The 16310-nt window shown below is 36.7% G+C and overlaps 1 long non-coding RNA gene across 1 annotated transcript in view; it reads right to left on the bottom strand.

The window, feature by feature from the left end:
- Positions 1 to 1266: 1266 nt before the first annotated feature.
- Positions 1267 to 16310, bottom strand: part of LOC139826422 (uncharacterized) — a 32148-nt gene continuing 17104 nt past the window's right edge. The window contains exons 2-3 of the long non-coding RNA XR_011736467.1: positions 14238 to 14451; positions 1267 to 4948 (exon numbers count right to left, since the gene is read on the bottom strand). This is a non-coding gene — a long non-coding RNA (uncharacterized lncRNA). The remainder of the gene's footprint in view (positions 4949 to 14237; positions 14452 to 16310) is intronic.

Below are 16310 nucleotides of genomic sequence, written 5' to 3'. Positions count from 1 at the left end.
GCCTCTACAATTGCCTGACCTCACTTCTGCTGTGCATTTCTTCTCCACATTATATCTTGTCTTTTTATTATCAATGAGGTATATACAAAATATTACATGCAGTATAATTTGAGGTTCTAATGTGTGCTTGGGTAGGATGACTGTGTCTATCGAGACTCCTAGATTACTCCTATTAGGGGGTGAATGTCACGCTATTTGTCATCCAAAAGGTAATTTTCCCTAGACTTATATTAAGGTCTCATATTTCATGATAACCTCTGTATTATGTTGATCTGGGCATTTTTCATGAACCCATTCATCAGACAGGTATCTCCAGTGGTAACTGCAGCCTTGCAAAATTTTACTTGCTTTCAGGGTGCATTAAATATTATTTTTTTCAGCTTCCTTAGTGATACCAAAAAAGCATTTGACTCCCTGTGAGCATACTAATAAAATTCCAGGGCAAACTTTGCACATATTAAGAAGCATATATATAGGAGTTAATTTATCGATCTGAGAAAACACTATGTCAGAAGGGAATCAAATTTAGCCTGGAATAAATGTTATTATCTGGCAGCTGTGTGTAGCCACTGATCTCTAACTGGGTCAGAATTTAACACCAAATTAATACAGCCAAACAGTTAAGAGGTACAGTGTTTGGGATTTTTGATGTGATTCACTATGATATATTTTTACATGGGTGAATGGGCAACAGTGTGAGAAGGATGACCAGGTTTGAATTAACTGAAAATTCACTTTTACATGTGGCACAGCATGAAGAGGAGACCCACTGAAAGAGAAAAGCTTGCATATTATAATTAATAAGCATTAAAACAATTTGCAAGATGTCAAATATTGTTTAGAAATTGTACCAAAGCTTCACAGGATAAGGGTCAGGGTCTGGCCCCAAGGATGGCATACTCAATTATAATTAACCTTTCAGATTCCTCTTAGGTTTCAGAGAAACTTGTGATCCTAATTGAAATTAAATTGAGGGAGGTGGAGAGAGATGGCTCTTGCCAAACTATAAACTGCAATAAAACGCATCAGATTTAGCTGTGCATGCTAATTTCTTCTTGTGGAGCACTCTGAGGAGCTTATACAGACACTAAATCAAATCCACAGCTTTATCTGACTAGGTGAGGCCTCAGCACTCCAGTCAAGAAGCAAAACAGATGCAGATCCTTTTGCCAACAGCATGCATTTCTCGTGGATAAAGGGAGCAATTTTCTGTTCCCTCAGGTGCTGCTCTATGCTAGCATTCAGTAAGCCTAACAAAAAATCCCAGCTGCTCTCACCTTGGAGGAAAAAAACACAAACAACTCTAAACAAATCAATCTAACATTTCCTATAGCCTCTAATGTGGAGCACAGTCAATTCTTTTCTGCCTCCTCCCCTTTTTTACATAATAAAAATCTACAGTTCCTGTCATCCCCAATATGCTGGAAGCCAGCAAGTGTAAATGTAGCCATTCATATAATTTGAGTGATAATCGAAAATAAGCAGAAAAGGAGGATAAATTTATCAAACTTGTGAGAATATTGTAGGAAAAAAGGAATTTCCTGAGGTAACTGTCCTTGACCTGGCTCTTTAATCGAGTGAAATTTCATCACTTTATCTAATATCATGCTTCATGCTTCAGGCTCCCAGCAATTCTATTTTAGTGTGGTCTAATGGGCAGCTGACACATCCACTCAGCACCAGACTGCATAATATGTGCTGACACACTGTGTGGTGAGCACCCTATTGAGAGCTGTTTATTTGTGCCTGGCAAGGAAAAAATCATCCAGTAAAGTCTCTTTATAACAATTTCAGCTTCAGTTTTCAGGGCCTCCATGGACTCTACATTTTGAGAGGTTCAGAAGCACTTCCAGGGAAATTCAGTTGCTTATTTGGGTGGCTGTACATTATCTGACTTTAGGTGAGAGGTTGTGAAAGCACTGGTTATGGTTGTCTGAAACCTGAATCTAGATAGTGTAATGAAGAGTGTCATTCTAACTGCTTTGGAGCCAGCTCTTCTCAGAACCCCTGATTCAACTTGATATTCTGAGGTTAACGCACTGTATTGGGACTGAAAATAGGAATGCACAAGAAAAGCTTTTATATTTATTCAGTTCAGTAAGCATGGCAAACTCATCAACAGCTATTTGTACAGTGTATCATGGTGGGACTTACTTTGATGTTCTGATTTATGCTTGCTATTTTTCCTACAGTAATACTTTAGAGTAGAAATGAACTGAAAAAAAAAAAAAAAAGAAACAAGGCAGATGAGGCTCTCAACATAATAGCAAAGGACATTACCATAAACAAAGTAACACGAGAAAATAAAGGAATTACACAATCAAAGCGATTCTGACCTCTCAAACTCATTTAGAAATCAAATCCACTATATAGAGACCAATGGGTACATTTTCTATACATATAGAAAAAGCTAACTTACTAAGATACTTCTCTTACTTACTAGCTATGGATAAATATGTAGTGTGTAAAGCAAGTTATATGTACACCCAGATAACAAAAGAATAAATGCACACAAATAGAACTGATTAAAACCTATGCCTCATCAAACCATCCACACTGAAAGGTATACCCAAATTATACCCAGACATACAATTACTGATCACCTGAGTACTTGGAGTGGAAACAAAACTTATTTTGAAAACATTGTGGGAAAATTATTCTATGATTCTCTGAAAGGTATTTCTACTCTTTCATCTAACCTTAATATGTGTTTTATAACTCATGCATTTTCTACAAGGAAACACATGAAATGGGCAAATAAAGAATGTACGTGTATTATCCACAAGTGTACCTTGCACGAAGTGTGTTTTGACCTTGATAGGATTACAAAAGTAACTGCAGCTTTTTCAGTCTCTTACTTTAGAATATTCAATGTCAGATCTTTTAATAATTGGCTATTTGGGAGAAAATCACTTGAAAATTCTGTAAACAGGTGAAAGGTCAACCCTTATAATAAACTTACAGACATAAGCTATGTTTGATATTGATGATACATACACATTTCTAGAACCAGAATTGTTGAGTTTAAAAGCTACTTTACTAGAGACTGTTTAGACACAGATTGTTTTGATGAAAAAACTGTGTATATTACTAATACTTTAGAATTGCAGTTTGCAAGGAACCAAATGTAGAAAAACTGCTCCTTTTAACTTTTTTTTTCTTTTTCTCCAAGAAAATGAAACTCTGAAGTGGTAAATCAGTGTTTTAAATTGTTTCAGGTTCAGATTCATTATTATCTGTGCCAATTTTATTAATTTGTTTATTTTGCATGACTGAGTACTTTCTTGAAATACTTTAAATCCTCCTTCTTTCCCAACTAGAAAACAGAAGGTAACAAAGCAATCTGTACCAAGACAGTGTTTGTCCAAATTGCCACTCACATAGTTCAAAGTTATTGATGTGTAAGAAAAGATTAAATAACTAAAAACTGAATTTTCTTCCAAAAGCTGATAGTATGTATTATTTACTAGCAGTATAGTTGATATGTGCACTCAGTAAATATACACACAATTTTATATGAAGGTGTATGTTTATCTACCCACCTGTATATAAAAAAGCTAGTACATACACGAGCATAAAAGTCTCCATCACGAAAAAGCAAAACAAATCTCTTAAAAATAAGAAAACATTAGAAACACAGCAGTTTCAGCCACTTCAGAAGCATTAGCTTTGCCATCTTGTACAGACTAGGAACTGTGCTTTCAGTGTATGTAAAATACTTGCCAATCTTTAGCACAAAGTAGACAGGGTGTGCCATAAGCCAAATAATAATGTCAAAAAGAACCTAAGTCTCTTAATTTCTAGACATTTTATTTTACCTGTGTATGCTTTCTTGCAAATTAGTGTAATTTAATTTCAGTGTGATTTCCAATTATAGAGAGTATCCTTTCAGGGGAACTAGAGGAAGGAAGACCTGTCTTTTAACGAAGAACGCAGCTACATGTCATGATGTCTGCAGCAGTTTTTCTGTACATGCTCTTGAGATAACCTGCTTCTCTCATCATAGTCCTTGGTCTCACCTTTGCCTCACAGGTGTCATGCACAAACTACCGCAGCATCAGTATGGCAATTGGTATGTAGTTGAGATAGTAGAGTGAAGTGAGGAAAGAAGTGAAAATTATCACCCAGAAAGAGTATTCTGGGCCATTTCTGAGAACTGCCTCTCCTTCCAAACAAGCATCTCCTTATCTGTAAGAAACGGAGATGGCTTAGCTCAGCCTTGGCAGGCAGACCATCCTTTCAGGTTAGGGGCAGCTCCCTTCCAGCTCATCAGCTTCAGGACAGCAACATTTTGCAGCAGTGTCACTTCCAGGACACTATTCCCAAACACTGGGATAAGTCTCAGGGGCATGAGAAGGCAATAAAAAGGTGAAGATGAACACCGGGCAGATGTGCACAGATTCAGTTTCGAAGAGGCTGAACTTCAGCTCACTAAGTGGAGCCATATAGCCATGAATGTCAGCCTTCATCCCTCCTAAAAAGAGTAAGAGTACGAGAAAGTACTCCCCATGTGCGGCTTTAGGTCTACAAAGTAGGTACCAGTGATACTAAGCTAGTATTCTATCATGTAAGCGTTGTGTTTCCACCTGCACATGTCCAGGAGCAAGCTACCCAGGAACTATTTTTCTTTCTGAAATGATCATTTCACAATTGTTGAGACTTACACAAATTGAAGAAATCCTACCAGGAGAAGACACAAAGAAACTTTCAGAAGATTCCTCAATAGCTTTCTGTTAGGAGAAAGGTACATTTGTTTCAAATTCCTTCATCTGTAAAGGTGAGTCATAGCGTGCTTCAGCCTCCAGTCAGATAATGTATTGATCTTTGCTGCTCAGCCAGAGTAAGTATTTAGGAGTGGATTCCAGTTTTCAAGGTAGACAGCAGTAATTGTGCACATGTGTCGTGATCTTTGGAGGATGAAGTAATGCAGAGAGGTTTTTTTAATGAGCTTAGAGAAGGAAAGAGGAACGCAAAGAAAGCAAAGGAGTTGTTATAGTTCAACAGTAAGCCCTATTCATGCACAGAATTCTAATAAAATCTGCGTGTCATCTATCCAAATGCAAAACAAAGAAACATATAAGCTGTGGAAGAAGAGCCAAATCAACAAAACAGTTTCTAGCCTTGTAGGTACTTGTTTCCCAACGTCAGCACCCAAACAAAAACAAATAAAAAAGACAGAAAATTCTGTCCTTGTAAGGCAGAAACTTCTAGGGGTATCTTCACATGAGTTCATGTGTGATAAAAAGTGGAAATACAGTCTAGCATCAATACACTTAGAACCAACAGGACGGCTTGCATAGAAATCTATTTTGATATATTTATATATGTGTGTATATATGCATGTATATATTCTATATATAAATATATATATGGATGGATGGATATATATTTCATTTAATCATTAGGTAGAAATTTTCCTAGTTTTGAATTCTACCTAAATCTAGTAATTCAAAATGTGTTACGTAAAGCAATTTCTGATGCCTGATTAATCTTGAAATGATAATATTTCTCTTGCCCTGGCTGTGGAAGTTGTAGCTAGCATAGGTTTTGGACTGCAGTCGCTGAATTCTAGACATAAACAGACACATAGATTATTTGCAAAGCTACATCTGTTTAGTCCAAGAATAATTAATAAGGCAAAAACCTTGAATAATGCAAGTAGGACCTTCCTACAGGAACACAGAGCTTAACAAGGGCCAGTGAAAAATTCATTTATTTGCTGTTGAAGGCATGTTTCATTGCAACACACACACATTGCATTGTTCCTGCTTTTTGGCTAACTAATTCCATAAGTAATGAATTTAAAGTACACAATTAATTAACAAGGCATAGGGTTCAATGTGGAATCAATAACAATCTTTCCTTTGTAGTGCTTTAGGTTAAGATCCCCAAATAAACATTTAATTTAGATTTTCATGAGGGAGTTACTGTGTATATACCAAATGATTATTAAATGCTTTTACAGAATAAGAGATTAACTATATAACAGATGGAACATCTGTTAAACATGTTTTAATTCCAATATCAATTTCTCTCAGGTTTTAATTCTATTATCCATTTCAAGGTACTAAACTTGTTTTGAAGTTGTATTATTATATTTCACACAGTATGTAATTGTAAACAACTATTTTACTGTATAGTTAGTAGCAGCTTTATATGAACAAGGCTGTATGAATGACCGTGATGACGGTATAAAAGCATGCACAGAAGTACCGGGCCCTCACATAAAACATACCAGAGGATGGTGTAAGGGCTTGTGCATGGAAATATGCATGCATATATGGGACAGGCTGGAGGCAAGTCTATAGATGCTCCTCAGCCTTATCCCCTTGGGATTTTGCCACAGGGGCTGCACAGAAGACAGCAGGGGCAGGGCATGAGGCCAGACTGTGGCAGAGCACAGAGTCGCTTCACAAGTTGTTTCAGCCATTTCCACCTTCACTCACTGTAAGCAGCTGTGAATAGCGGGACAGGATTCTGTTTGCAAAGACAAATGAAATTAGACAGAAATATAATTGTACCTTTCTCAAGATGGCTGAAGAAAGCTGCATTTTGCTGACTGCAACACTTTGTCCTTTAAGATGCAACACCACTATTGCTCCTGCCCTAACAATAATATGCCTGTTAAAGATTTTTGACTAGTAAATGATGAAGCAGCAATTAAACAAGGCAGATATTACATGACTTAGAAACTGAAGAAGATTAATTTTTTTTAGTGTGAAGAGGGAAGGAACAAATAAGCTTCCAGGCCCTTAATCAGACAGGTGTTGTTGCATTTTAAATAATGCAAGAATCAAGCTACAGATCTCCAGGACATGTTTAACTTTGTCTAGCGTTAAATTGATTACTGAAGATGTCGAAGCAATTTGTGTTAAATGAAAACATTTGGACATGGGTCATGGGTCACACTGCCCTAGCCAAATGGTTATTTCATAATTGTCCACCATGGGATTTCTTGCATTTTACCGAAGCATCTGATACTAACCACTGTCCAATGTAGAATACAGGGTTGGATAGAGCCAATATTCTTGTTAGGTATGGGCATTTTTCTGTGCTAATTATAATTATCTTTTAATTTAAATTAACTTCAACCCTTTATCTCCATCCACACCCAAATTTTCCTCAGCTTTTCTGTAAAATTCAGGACAGCCCAGTGGCTCAGGCAAGGTGCTAGAGGTATACATCTCTAGCATTCTGGATAAAACCAACTCACCTGCATGAATATTTCTAACAAACTAGGTATTTGACACCCCTCAGACAAGGAAGGACTCATCCTGCTTCTCTTGTTTTCCCCAGAAGTTGCATTTATTTTTTCATTCTTATCTAAATGGCTAATTTCACCTGTTTGTTAGTAACCTGGGGGCAGCTAAACTCTCTTATTTTTCCTTTTCAGTTAAAGAAAAAATAATTCAAAACCATAACCCCTGAGATAAAAGATAAAGTGAATAACATTTAAAAGTAACTATGAAGCAGTTCATCTAAGAAGTTAAATCAATCAGAATACCAAGACTATGAAGCTAGAAATCAGATAAGGGTCTCCCCAAATCCCAGTTTTTTAGCCTGGACCCATTCCTCTCATACATCAAAAGAGAAAAAAAAGAGGCTTGGCTAAGTTTGTCATCTTCCCAAAACCCTTCCTAAGTTTCCCAGCTATTCTTACTGTGGCTGGGGAGGTAAGGCTGATTGTAAAGTGCCTGACACATAAAAGACACATGCAGACATATCGGTGGGGCCACAAAGAGAAACAAAACCACAGACACACTTTTCCATACTTCTGTGTTTTGTGGTCAGGGACATTTTTGCTGAGTACCTGGACAGCTGGCCTGTAATAACTAAGATATCCAAATTTATTTTTAAAAATTAAGAAATTACATTACTCTAACATTTATTAACCCAGAATATTTTGAATTTCCTCCTTCAGAGAAGATGTGGTTCCTTAGGCTGAGCTAGGATTAGACTTGTATTGTAGATTACTCAAACATCTTAATTTGTGTGTGTGGAGGGTGATACCTTGACCTACAAAATCAAGAAAATGTATGAAGGTTGTGGATATGTTGTGCAGAAGACGAGGAAGAAATTGATGCCAAGAAACAAATGCTCATGTTCTGAGAGCTCCTAATGTGTAAATGGTTCAACCTGATGGGGTAGGATGTGGAGAAAAGATAGAAAAGAGAATTCAACCTTTTCTCATATGGTCGAGATCACTTCAAAAAAAATGAATAAAGCATCCAAGAGGTTACACCATGAGAACAGGAGCTCATCAGAAGTTTAAGAACTCTTTAGACAAATTCTTAGAAATGTCCACTGTATTTTAAATCACTAGATTCACCATGGATAACAGTCTGAAATCTTTAATCCAGACAAATTACAAAACAACCAAAGAGAACCACAATCTCCAGGAGGGCTGAATAAAGCAAGAGTAAGGATCTTTGTACTATTAAACATACATAAAAGAGATAGGATTTAATATATTCATTGTATCCCTGATACATCCTTTTCTCTCATCAAAATACTTCAACATTCATTATGGCTCTTTTCATGCTAAAGTAATACCAATAAACACAAAGCCTGATCAGCTACAGTGGCATTTCACACCACCCATCAGTTACAGAGCCTGAAACAGGAAGCTCCATTTTCTAAATTGAAAATGTTTGAATGGGCTGTCAAAAAGCCTTTCAGTAAATGTGTTCCATCCAACAGAAACAAACCCTGTGCAAACAAATCAAGTGGTGCAGAAATCCTTTGCACAAGATGATAGGCGAGGCCTCCATGCTGACACTGTATGCAAGCCAAGTTTTCATGTACTTTGATGGCTGACCTCCAACTCCTGACATATTCATTATATTCCAGCATGTTGGGTGCAGATTGCATTGAAGTGATGACAGCTACAAGACAGCCAACGAGGAATATGGGCATTCTGGCAACAGGTGGCCTTTCATTTGTACTGGGAAAGTTAATCTAGTTTATCATCAAAGTATATTATGCTCAAGGAGTGTCATGTTTTGAGAAGTCTAGTGACAGATCAAACAGAGGAAGCATTCTTCCAAAGACTGTGACATTTTTTGTAGACCAAACCTTTCAAATTGCTATATTGTTTATGCTTGATTTAGGTCAGTTAAAAGTTATTCCATTGTCTTGGGGTTTAGACTGCTGGCTCCAAATCACAGTTTCTGTCCTATGTCAAAGGCTGATGGAGGTACACCGTAAAGTACGCATCCCTGGAACCACCATCAGCCACACGCTGGGGAATACTTGATTACCTTGCAAAAGGTTATTTTAGAAAGATGATACTCCTCAAGGAAAAATAAGAGATAGAAATACTTCTGGGAATGTGCGTGTCTTTAGCTCTGACAACCACATTAGCTGCAAATCCAGACCTGAAAAATCTTACCCCCCCTGCCCACTTCACTTATCTATTTCAACAGACTGAGGAAAATGATGTGTAAAATTGAAATCATGTCAAAGTCTCATAACTCAAGTGTTTGATAGGAACTCTTGGTTTAATTTCACTTCTGCTTTTGGAGGTAGGTCAGAGAAATACTGCACCACAGCTATAGAAAACCATTTATTTTACATGTGAGAATATAGCCACAGAGCTGACACCAATTTTTCTGTTGAAATAGTTTTGGGGTAACAAAGTATTTTTTAACTAAATAAAGATTTTAAACAAGTAAATCCACTTGCCAAGGAAATAAAAAGAAATATAAAGCAGAAACAACCAAACCCCCAAAAAAACTTAAACCAGAAATGGAAATCTGGAATTCCTGGTGCAGTCTCAAATACTGCAGCTTTAATACCCTAAATCACTTTTTCTTCTCTACTGATCACTTTCTGGGATACAGACTTACCTGAGGATTTTGGAAGTAAAACTAGACACATCAAGGGAAATGTGATCTAACTAGGGAAACTAAGACACCAATAGCACCAGCACAATAGCAGGGTTTGAACTACAGCTCCTGTAGGTTAGCATGGTAACATTTACAAATAAATATATCAGGCATTTGGATTTTGCGACCTTCTATCAAAAATAACAGTTTAATGGAAAATTTAGACAAGGGACTTCATAGAATAAAACTTCCCAAATAGAAGAAAAAAAAAATCATCTTTTTCTAGCATTTGTTTCTACCCATGTAGTTAGGCTTAAGGTATTGCCAAATAAGGATCCAAATGTAGTCTGACAGAACAGCAGTCTGAAAAATCCAGGAATGTATGTAAATATTATTTTTGTAAAGTATATTTGGCTTTTGCATTCATTGAACATAATATTTGAAAGATTTGAATCAATACAGATGCATGGATGTTTCAGTTGAGGTAAAGAATGTGTTCCCGAAGTCATCCTCATTTCCTTCACTGTGGCTTTCATCATAGAGTTGTCTTTGAGGATATGAACCTAACTAATTTGAGGTGCACATTCATAAGAAAATGTGTTCCAGAATAGCATAGGTTAACTAGATCCTTTAATTCTTGCAACCAGAGTTAAAGCAAAGACATTTACAACCAGCTCATAGCTTTCCAAGCAAATAATTTCCTGGCATGTTTGTTTTTGTTTTTTTTTTTTTCTTTTTTTTAACTGAAATATACTAAGGAGAAAATTTCTTGGGCAACTGTGCCTTTAAGACATATCAGGAAGCTCTAGAAACTGTGGCATAGGCATATAATGCTTCTGACATGACCAATGAGAAATCTGAATTGTCTTCCCATATGGCTTTCATATATATATTTACTTGTTAACAAAGTAAAGTATTTTAGGATGAGTCCTGAGAAAATATATGGGGTTCTGATAAATAAGGACTCCTCTTTCAAGTTAGGAGAATCAAAAACAAACATCATGCTGAAAGGTAAATCTGGCTAGGAAAAAAAAAAAAGTGAGAAATAAATTACACAAGTTTGCAGAATGTGACAGATGGAACAGGGCTCCAAGCGTTATCTAATAAGTAAAAGCAGACAAATGAACAGCAAGTATGCTGCTTTTCATAGATGAATACACCAAGATCACCACCTCTCACTGTTACAATGGCCACAGACACCCATTAGTTGACAGTTGTGAACATCTTCTTTAAGTCCTTTCGCGCATACAAGAGTGGCTCCTGGTTCATCAGTTGTTTGCCCAACCTGTCTAGTGGATTTATGATTGTCTTTACAGTGTTTCACAGTTAATTAAGATATATGTACATTCTGTTCCTCATGTGACTGAGACTAGAACCATGCTCACAGGCTCTAATTTATTTCATGTTACAATAAAACATGGTCTATCACATGTTTTTGAGATGAGATGCCACATTTTGCCTCATAATCTTTGCCTATTGTTCATGTTTGCCTAAGTCCATAAAACTAATTTTACAAATGTCTTTTAATTAAAAAAGATGTTATGCAGTTCCTTGTGCTCCTCTCTTATGTATCTCCTGTGATCCTAACTGTCAGAAAAAGAATGTTTTGGAATTTTAATTTAATGTAATTGCATAGTTCTTCCCAACTTTGTCCTTAATTCCTGTAGTCAGTGAGTAGCTGGAAGCTGGAAAAAACATGTAATTTGGTTAAGCGGGTGATTTTGTAAGTCTCATGCATCAAAGAACACATGGCAGAATTATGCCATATAGCGTTGACTGAGCTAGAAGTTAAATAATAACTATGTGATTTTTTTTATTATTTTTTTTTCCCTGCTGTTTTACAGAAACACTTCCCCTTCTCTGCTTTTATGGTATTGCAGTTAGCCTGCAAAAGCAGATCTACAGAAAACAAGCTTTGTAATGGTTCCTGGATCTTGAAAAGGGGAAAAGAGGTGGTCCAGATAGGAATTTTTAATGTCTTATGTGCAGGGTAGCTGTTTTGCTTAAGGAAAAGGGCAGATATAAAATTTATTTGATGTATGCATCTCCTTCAGCTTAAAACAAGGTGGAGGGGAGGGAAACTTGGTCCACAATATTTTAAGAAGAAACTTAAAGGCTAAATTTTCTTCCTTCTTCATAGCTACTATTAGTCTGAATCTCTGAATGCTTGGTGCAACGTGAAAGAAGATTAAAACAAAAAGTTCTGCAGTCTTACAAAACCTAGGAGCAGGACTGCATGACTTTCAGTGTTGCATACAAGCACATTAGCCTTCTCTGCATACTTAGACCCCACAAAGTACTTACTTTTGCAGGTTGTTCCATCAGCAGAAACAACACTGCGAAAAGTAAATTTTATTATACACATCTCACAATTTTATGACTTCTCATGCTTTTATAAAAGGATTAACAGAATGGCGTTCTGGTTCAAAAGGATGCTTGTTGACAGTATTCTAACAAAAACTATACACGATAATATTAAAGGACAGAGATAAACAAACTGCAGCTAGACAAAATAACCATGACAAGTTCTCAAGAGAAAAGTACCATTTGTAAAGGCAAACACTAAGGCTTTCTCTGGACTGAGTCAAAGCTATTGCTTTTCTATAACTAGACTAAAACATTTTTTAAAATAGTGTTATCACCCTCAAAATCCCAATAGCAGACAAAGCATGTTCACTGTTTTCTGTGAAGTACCCAGATAATGTCAGATCTGTACCTCACCCCTACAGTTGACCTCATCTGATTGACCTTGTGCTAACTCTGAAAGTAAGTGGTCTGTTTATACCAAATTTTTGGCAGAAATAAGTTGATGTGTAGTGGTTATCTGTGTGTAAAAAGTTTCTTTGCCATGTAAGGCAACTACTGAAAGGCAACTACTCATCTACTTAGAGATGTTATTGGACTGCCCCAAGAGTGAAAACTGTGTATTAGACAAACACAATTGTCTGTCCCATTTTGCTGTTGCCATAGAGAAGGGGTCGACAGAAACACAACTCTTATGTTGAGATAAGTTGTGGTGCAAGTAAAAGTGAACTCCTCCGACTACACTGTGGGGAAAGATTTCAAAGCGGTTTTCCTTTCTCAGTCACCCCCAGAAGCAGAAGCAATGTGAGTTATGGAGAAACCATTCCTTTTCCCTGCAGATATCTGTGACACGTTTGTCTGACAGAGGCACCGATTTATATCGTCACACCGCTACACTAGCTGGCCTGCATTTGGTCTATGCTACAGATTTATCTCTAGAACAGTCTCTCGTATGTTTGCACATCTGTAACACACATCCCAAAAGCTTATATTGCAGCCTTCTGATGATGCTGTCAAGTGTCAAGTAGTGAAGACATTGAAGACATTAACAAAACATATATCATGTAACTAAAATGCATTATAAGATATTGTATTTTATACAATAACAGTTCACAAAAAGAGAAGCAATAAGCTTTTAACCCTAAAGTGTTTATGAAATGCAAAGCAGATATCAAAATGCGAGTTAATGTGTCAACTGTCTGCAGTAATTTCATGGCATGAGCTTCCAATGAGCTTCTGTGACATTGCCTGTAATTTTTCTTATTAAGAAAAATTACTTCAGCATTCCAACATGTTAATTTCTGGAGGTATGCACTGAGGAACTAGCGTACAGTAACTCAAATTAGATACAGCGTGTCTCTGCTTAATTTACTTCATGCTGTTAATTACCCATCTAGAGACATTTTAATGATGCCACATTTAATAATCCAGATCTGTCTATGTATAAGCACACGTTTAAACCGAGCGGAACTTATTTTGTTTTGGTACATGACTGGCACCAGTAACTTGGGAATTTCATGTAAGCTGATGTTGAATAAACTGATTTTCACTAGTCCTCCTGCCAATAACAGATTGATAGCATAGAAGGTGCCCCTAGGAGGCACTTTTTCGTACTAAGACTCTTCTGTGGAGAGCAAAGTCACTTAATCCCTAGGTCCTTTTCATTTTGCAGTTCAGAACAAAAGGTCCAGACAGATGTAGTCATAGATTTATTATGTACTCTGCAAAGACCTATGCCGCAGATGCAGTTCCTACACTTTTCTCACAGCCCACCCCCAGCTGTATTGCAAGGTACTTTGCTTGGAAATAACACTGATTGATCGGAACAAAAGGTGCCTCCTAGCAAAGGAGTACTGGCAAGCTACAAGGGGTCTGGCAGGGGTGAGAATCCCCTGCCTAAAAGCCAGAGCTAAAAGAGGGTGGGTATAAAAAATTTAAACTGTTTTCAACATGGTGACGCAGTTCTAAGTGGACTGTTCCCAAGTTTCAAGCTGAATACATATTCTGGAACTTGTTGAATCAGAGCTAACATTTTGTCTGCTTGTGAGATGTTTCATAAATCAACGTTGGTGACAATTCTGTTCATCTTTCAGATAATTTACTTACATCTGGTGTTCTACTGCCAGTCCTGTGGATGCAATAAGGATTGTTGGTTTAGCCTCCACTCTCCACGCCCCAAAACTGCAACGCAGAACTTATTTCTTCAGTCACCCAGCTGTGTTGAATACAGTCTGTTGCACTCCTTATGTGTCCTGTAGACCAGGGGCGCTTGATTAAGGAATAGTTCTTTTTGCTTTCTGTCACATTGCCAGATTTCAACCTATAGGGATATTTTTTAAAGATAAAATAGTGCATTATAAACACAGATAAACTTCACTTAAATTAAGAAGATATTCACATGTGCTTTTAGCCTAATGAGGGCAGGAAACTTGTCTTCCTTTACAGCCTGTTTTATCAGTCATGAACATAAAGGTTAAGACTATGCAGAGAGTAGCATGTTAACTATTGCATGAAGAAAAATGCTCAACTTTTTATTTAAATGCAAATAAGTAAGCAATAGGAAGTCTTGAAATTGATTTTACAAATTTCACAATTAACTTCACAAATTATCAAGTTTTATTCTATCCAGTTTCCCTTTCATCATGCCCTGTACTTTACAGTTCTATTTAATGTTTTGAAATCCGCAGGGACAGGGAAATGTTGGAGCAATGTGGGGGAGAAAAAAAGTTAGGAGTTTAAACTCAAATTATGCTAGAATACAAGCAGGTGTGCAAAATACCAAGAAATCATCATTTCTTTATCCGGAGTATTGACATTGCAGACATCTTGCAGCACAAAATGTGCACTATTTGAAAGCAATGAGAGTAATTTATTGGAACTTACTTTCAAACTCTTATTAAATAAACCAAAATAAACTAGCCACAGAAACTGTCAAAAAGATCACAACTGTTTACATAAGTATCTCTCACAACACTTGAAAAATTAGATGACAGTCTAATAAGTCTTACAACCAATACGATTTCTCAGCTCCTTTGTCTATGTGAAAAGTTGTTACTCCTTCATTATTAAGTAATATTCAACTGCTCTGATTTTATATTTTCTAAAGTAACAAGTTGGCTTACATCAGTTTGAGATATTTAATTTTTCCTTTTACATGATCTGGAACATCTCCCTTTTAGCTGCGCTATGATGACATCTTTTTGGTCCCCTGGGGCCATGAAATAGAACTTTATTCACATACTTCCTTTTTTGAACCAAAGAGAGAAGTTTAGTTGATGTATTTCCTCAGTAGTATCTTATAAACAAAGGACCATATTTTTAAGCAAAACTTCCTTTAAATTTAATATGGGCATACTTTCACATAAAAAGACCACCAACTTGCAATTGTTTATTTATACCTAGACTCCACTTTCCCCATGGCTTTCCCCATGCCACATTTTTAAACTTTTATACTTAGGCATCCAAAGGACTTGACTAGATTGGGATATAAAAGTCCTAGACGTCGTGCAAAGAAATGTTAAATAAGAGTCTCTGCCAAAAAGAACTCAACTTTGTACATCAGAGTTATAAAAGAGCCTGCAACATTGAATATTCTGAGCTTTGTACAGCCTTCAGCTAAAGATATCTGATTCTGTGTGGATTACAGACCCAAGAGATGGGAGATGTCTGCCTCTGTCAAGCTGGCAGGAATTAATTTATTCTGATCAATGCAAAAATGTTAGCTTTTTAAGTCTTCAAGGCTATAGCACTATCAGGTCATTTGCCTTTGATTCAAAATAAATGAAGATACCTGTTCTGAGGATTAGCACAATTTAATCATTTATTCATTCCTTACTCTCTCCTCCTCCTTGTAAAGGGCTGTTAACAAAACATGCTTTTTTAAAAAAACTTTACATGAAATACAATGAGGGATTTTTTTCAGAGGATTTCCTTGCTTTGAATATAGTGAAATATCATTCATGGTTCTTCTAAGTATGCAGCCTATGAGACACAGGCCATCACTGTGACAAAGTTCACACTGACTGCACCAGCACCAACTGAGGGACTACCCTGAATGAGAGGAGATGCTTGATATCTTGCAGTGTCAGGACACAGGAGCAACATTTCAAAAAGGTATCTATACTGAACTGTTATCTGTAGAAGTTGGCACAGCAGGAGTTAGAGAAAGGTGGACTAGTT

This window comes from Patagioenas fasciata, chromosome Z (assembly GCF_037038585.1).
Source record: "Patagioenas fasciata isolate bPatFas1 chromosome Z, bPatFas1.hap1, whole genome shotgun sequence".
Taxonomy (NCBI): domain Eukaryota; kingdom Metazoa; phylum Chordata; class Aves; order Columbiformes; family Columbidae; genus Patagioenas; species Patagioenas fasciata.
This window is presented reverse-complemented; position numbering and strand designations above follow the sequence as displayed.